Here is a 6,176-nt window from a genome sequence, read left to right as displayed (position 1 = left end):
TGGCCATTTTTCTCTTTTTTCGTATACTTTCTTAGCCAGCTGTGCTAGCTGTTGTTCACTGAATGCCATTTCCATACACATGTATGAAGGGATGAATGCATGCCTTTGGCTTGGATTTCTATATAATGGAGGGTCTCTCCACCATTTGGAGAGGTTAGATAATTAGTGAGCAAATTTCCTCTCTCTCTCTCTCTCTAGAATTATCTCTCTCTCCCTATTTTGTGCTTGAAAGTGAGAATTCTCTACACTTTTGCACTAAAACCCTGAACCAAACATCTTCGTCTTGGTGCTGAGGTTCTTTGAGGCTTAGTTTGAGCTTCTCAAGGTGGTTTGAGCTCAGAATTGTGATTGTTTTTATGCTGTGCTTCAAGAGGTAAAGACTTACCTTGTAGGCTTTGTTTAAGCCAATTGAATTGCCATCTTTTTACACTATTTTTGGCCTGATTTTCAACTATAAAAAACTTTGATTTTTGTGCCTTAACATGTTGGTTTGAGATCATTTTGTGCAAAGGGGTAGTCCACCCTTCTTGTTGCCAATTGTGAAGCTGTTTGCATCATCTTTTAGCATATTTAAACCAAAACTTTTGGCCCTTTAAACCAATGAAATTTAGAGTTATTTCAGTGGTAAAAAGTGTGTTTTGAAGTCCAAAAATGGAGGGGGTAGCCTCCTCTCCTTGTGTCTCACTTCCATGCCTAGTTAGCATCCTATGGTAGCATGTTTTTATGGCTTAACCTAGCATAATTCAGGCATGTTTTAGGCTCTGATTTGGCATGATTTAGCCCTATTTTGGGCCACTTTGATCATATGAACCATGTTTTGTATAGTTATAGTGCAAATGCCTTCACTAGTTTAGTGTTTTAGGCCTCTAAACATGTTTTGCGTGAGATGATTGCATGTTGTAGTGTCATTTGACATGTAATTTTAGTGTTTATAGCTTTTTCACATGCTCATTTATTTCACTCTTTCATTGCTTTTGAGAGTTGTGTTTTGAGTCTTGTTTGCAAGCTAACATGTAAGCATGTTTTTCTAATCTTTTATGCTTCAATCTCAGCATGTTTTAGCCACTGTTTTGGCATGTTTTTGCTTTATTTTGAGTTGGTTTGGTTAGTTGAGCTTGGTATTGCATGCCTCTAGTGTAGTGCTCTTCACTAGCTTAGTGTTTTTGGCTTTTGAACATGTTGTGCATGAGTTGCTTGCATGTTGTAGTATCATTTTTCATGCCATTTCAGCACTGAAATATCTGCAACCTCCTTCATTTCTTCACTTTTCCATTTGTTTTGAGGGTTGGTTAACCTTAAGGTTGTGTTTAAGCTTGAGATAGAGCCTGTGCTCAATGGTTTTAATCCTCTTTTAAGGGTTTCTACAAACTAATGGCATGATCTCTCTCATGTCTTAAGTCATCCTTTGGTTGACCCCTCTCTCATTAGAGGACACTCAGCTTGGACTTAACTGGTTAAAGAATGATTCAGTAATGTAAAATGTGTAAACAAAACATGACAAGTAAAACTTGAGCAAGTTAAACATGTTGTGTTGCATTGCATGTGTTTGGATGGGAAGTTAATCCAAACACAAGAAATGTGGGACATTTCATACTCAAAATGATGAAATGTGTCACGTTTCTTGGTCACTGTCACCCTTGATCATGCATGATAGGGTGGTGGTCCTTTCAGTCTTATTTGTGCATTCATTAAGCTTATACAAGCTTGACTCTTTGGCCATCATGCATTGAAAATGCTTGATTGGTGGCCTGAGAGCCAAGTGCTACACTCCTTTGAGCTTGAGAAATAATGAGGGTCGCAGTATACACATTTCTTGAAAATTGCATTGCTTTGCCTCTGTTGCTCTCTATTGCAGCAAAAACAAAAGTTAGGAAAAAGAGGTGGCCAACTGACCACTTGAAGTGGCCGACCGGCCACTTAAACTAGCCGACCGGCTAGTTAAGGTGGCCGACAACCACTTTTTGTAGCCGACTGACCACTTATGAATTTTTGTGCAAAAGTGTTCCTGTGTTGGAGCAGAGGCAATCTGGAAGTTGGTACAGTTTTCAGAGATCAAATGAGTGCAAACAGAGCTAACCCATGGTAAGGCGATGGATTTTCGGGAGGAAGCTAACTGAGCATTCATGTCTCCCTCGCCTGCGAGGCCACTTAATTACTTTATTAGCTAGTTGTAGCCAATTAATACAAGTGTCATAATTAATTAGTTTAATCTGTTTTGTAATATTTTAGCCAGCTAAGAATAGTTAGTTAATTTATTTCAATTGTTGTAATAATTAGCTTAGCTTAGTGTAGCTTAGCTTATTCATTTGGACCCTTCTTCGCGAGGGCAAAATGTTGTAATAAGTGTGCGTACGTGTGTGCATGTCTTCCAACCCCACGTCTTTCTCCCTTTTATTTAACCGTTTTCGATGGTTAGTTTAGGGACATTTTTGATTAGCATACCTTATGCTCGCATGCGTGCATCAGTCATTTGGCTTGCATGCACCGAGGCTCGGCACATCATTCAAACTACATCATATTTCAATACTTCTTTGAATACGTGTATCAAATTGTTGCATTCACATGCCATATTAGTAGTTGAGCCTATTAATTTCATGTTGCATGTGTTGTATTAGGCATCTTAACATAGTTAGGATCATGCATATTTCTAACTAGTTTTTGTTTCGGCTTGGAGTACTCTATAAGTTTTACGCTTTAGCGTGCTTGCATGAGTGCGATTGCCGCGTTGTCATGATAGCATGCTTGCCATGAGGCTATTTGCTTAAATGCTAAACTACATGAATGCCTGTGGATGACGGCTTTGTTACTTGAATTGGAACAATTCAATGAATGTGAGTTTTAAGCCCACTTTGTGAAGTGGCAAAATCATGTTTTAAGCCCACCTGAGGTGGCAAATCTGCGTTTTAGCCCACTTGAGGGTGGCAACTTCAAACCATTTTTTGAAAAACAAACATGAGTTGAATTCGTTCCAAATTCTTGCGATTATAGTCTATACTTTCTTGTGTGCATCACATAGTAAAGTTAGCTAATAACTGGAATAAACACACATGAGGTTTATAAAAGAACATATCATGATTACTAGAGACCGATCCTTTGATCGGGTGAGCGGGGATGCTTATTTCAAGACCCTCCCCTCTCTTACCCAAGTTCTCGAGCCGAGGCAACTTTGGTGATGACGGACACGTGACCTTTGGCACGAGTCAAGGTTTCCTAAATTTCCCAAAAACAAAATATGTAGGTAGCGACTCTGTAATTTGGCAAAGCAGTCCAGTTTTGGCATTGTTTGATTCAAAATTGATTTTCCAAAATGATTTGCTGGATTAGACTCTTTGGTGTTTATCAATCTTGTCACGCCTCAAACTCGCCCTTGAAAGTTTGGGCATGACCAACTCGATAGCGGTCTCAAAACTTAATTAAGTATATAATATGGGGCCTGAACGAAAGCAATTATCAATGTAAAACAATATCCATTGAGCTACACTTATATGCCAGGATCATAAACATTTCATCAGACAATCCAACACATAACAAACACACGCATAAGGGGCAGTTGTAGACACACATATATATACAGTCCCATCCCCGGGACTGGGGGAAATATCAAAACATCGCTAATGAAGGTTATACATGATTAATAACATTTGACAAAAATGCTAGTGGCTAAAGCTATGAGTTGCGAAAAGAACTCCACAAAATGTGTAAGCTTCATCTAACTGCTTGGACACAACGGGGTTGTCAAAAATAGCTGATAGAGCTGAACTAGGACTGACCTCTGGGTTGATTACCTATAGAGACAGACATAATACGGAGTGAGCAAGGCTTAGTGAATAATAGTAGATAAGGAACTTAAATGAATAAACATGAATTATGTCGCACATAGGCACATGAGTCACATGCTTGATCTTGTCTTGTAAACATTTTTTTAACAGCCTTGGGCCCAATATATGTACAAAGCGGCCTCAAGCCCAATATCATGCAGAACGACCTTAGGCCCAACACATTATACAAAACGACCTTAAGCCCACATCTCAACAGTTGTTCACAGATTGGAAATGTACAATACCTCCCTTGGCCTTTGGCCATGAATTATAATCAATCTGAATCAGATTAGGGTTGGTGAGACATCAACATGTCATCATCTCCCTCAATCTTAGAGTCATCCACACTTCGTGGCTTATAACCGAATGGCCTCGGGCCCATCACTAGTACAGCAGAACGACCTCAGGTCCGTAAGCATATCATTGTTCAATAACGTACATAAGTTTTCTAGTTGTTCATCACGAGTTGACATAGTTAACTTACGAATAACAGAACGTTAGTAATAATGATTAACAGTAGCCGAAATATATCACTACAGTACTATTACTCATAGTGCTGTGGCGGAGCGATAGTCCCTTCTGGGATGGAACCTACACACACATGTAATTCATACATTAGTCCATTTACCTTTTAATCAACATTCGATTCATTTAAATTCTATTCAATTTACGAACATTTTAAAAGCTCCAAACACATATTTTAGTGATTCCAGAGGGTCAAACAGGAGAAAAGAAGCACACAGTATTTTTTCACATGGGTCACACGTGTGGCAGTCCTCCGCCGCACGTGCGGGAAGGTGGGCCGCACATGCCGTAATTGTTCCCGGCACGTGCTTTTATTCCAGTACCTCAACTTCGGTCTCCCCTATTTTTCGCGCGTGCGGCTGTTACCCCCGCACGTACGGTGATGCTTTCCGCACCTGCAGCAGTGAGCCCCGCCCGTGCGGTCGTTATCCCTGTTTTGTGCAATCCGAACCAAAGCACACACCCAACTAGGTTACACCATCTCAAGGCACCAAATAAAGGAATTTAACACAACATGATGGTATAACACTACATTAACATAAATCATAAGCTCAATTAGGTCTTTAATCCCTTCACATTCATAAACATAACTTAATATTCTTATGTTTGATATATGAGTTATATACATATATAACCATGTGAGTTCAACATGAAAAATCAAGAACAAGGTGTAATTCCTCCATAACCTCAATCTAACTAAAAATAACTAATTGATACAAGCATCCTCACTATTAGTCAATTATCACACACATGGCTTCAATTACAACCCTAATCACATGAACACAAAAGAAAACCTTACTCAAGTCCAAGTGAGGGGCTATTTTAGGTAGATTGAACCTACCTTGAGCTCAAATCTCCAAAATCTTACTCAATTCTCCAATGTTCCCTCTTGTTGAAGCTTTCTCCTCTTGTTCTCCCTCTCTAACTCTCTCTCTTCTCTCTCTCTCTCTCTCTCTCTCTCAGGAGATATTTTTATGTGAAGAGTTTTCTCAGTTAAGAGGTTAGAAGAGGTATATTAGAGTCATATAAAAGTTGACAAAAGAAATTTAATCAGTCTAATCATTTCGAATCAGATTTTTTTTTTACAAAAACTCTTATTATGGTCTAAAAATCATGCTTATCACTATTATGAAGTCAATTTCAGATTATTAAGCTTCTAGGGCTTTGAATTACTGACCCAAATGTCTTAATTGTAACAGATATTTCTCATAATTGACAAATATAAACTCATAACCATATAATTCACACAATCAAACTTAATTTCACATGGAATTTCACATTTATCATATAAGTGCACATAATAAGAGACAGAAAGTATACTAGAAGGCATATAGAGGGTCGGGTTATTACAAGTCTTACATTGCACTTTGTGAGATTAGATTTAGAACTATAACAGGCATCGGAATTGTAGGACCAATTCGAGCTCTATGAAAGGGGGAGCGCAAAGAAAGTTGTGTCTACAGTTTCTGGCGACTCTGCTGGGGATTTAGAGAACTTGACTTGAACTCATGATATGTTGTTTTATTTACACTTATGTGTTTCTTTGCATTTGCATTTGCATTGGTGCGCCTAAGTCATGGTGTTTGCCATCTGCTATTCTTGAGCGATTTGCCAGAGGCTTACTTAGAAAAGCGCGCCATAAGGCTGACCGGTTGCGAGCTCTGCCATGATGGGAACACAAACCTTGGATCTAGGCTACCGCTATACCATTTGATCCTCCTTTCACTTGTTAGTGTTAGGAGCGAGAGGTATATTAGGTGGTCTTGTTGAGGCACCCTTTCTAACCAATTGACCTAGTTGCATATCGGAAGCCTTAGAGACTGTTCCAAATTA

This window comes from Camellia sinensis, chromosome 15 (genome assembly GCF_055761805.1).
Source record: "Camellia sinensis isolate YWXY chromosome 15, ASM5576180v1, whole genome shotgun sequence".
Taxonomy (NCBI): domain Eukaryota; kingdom Viridiplantae; phylum Streptophyta; class Magnoliopsida; order Ericales; family Theaceae; genus Camellia; species Camellia sinensis.
The sequence above is the reverse complement of the archived record's forward strand: the minus strand, read 5'-3'. Positions refer to the sequence as shown.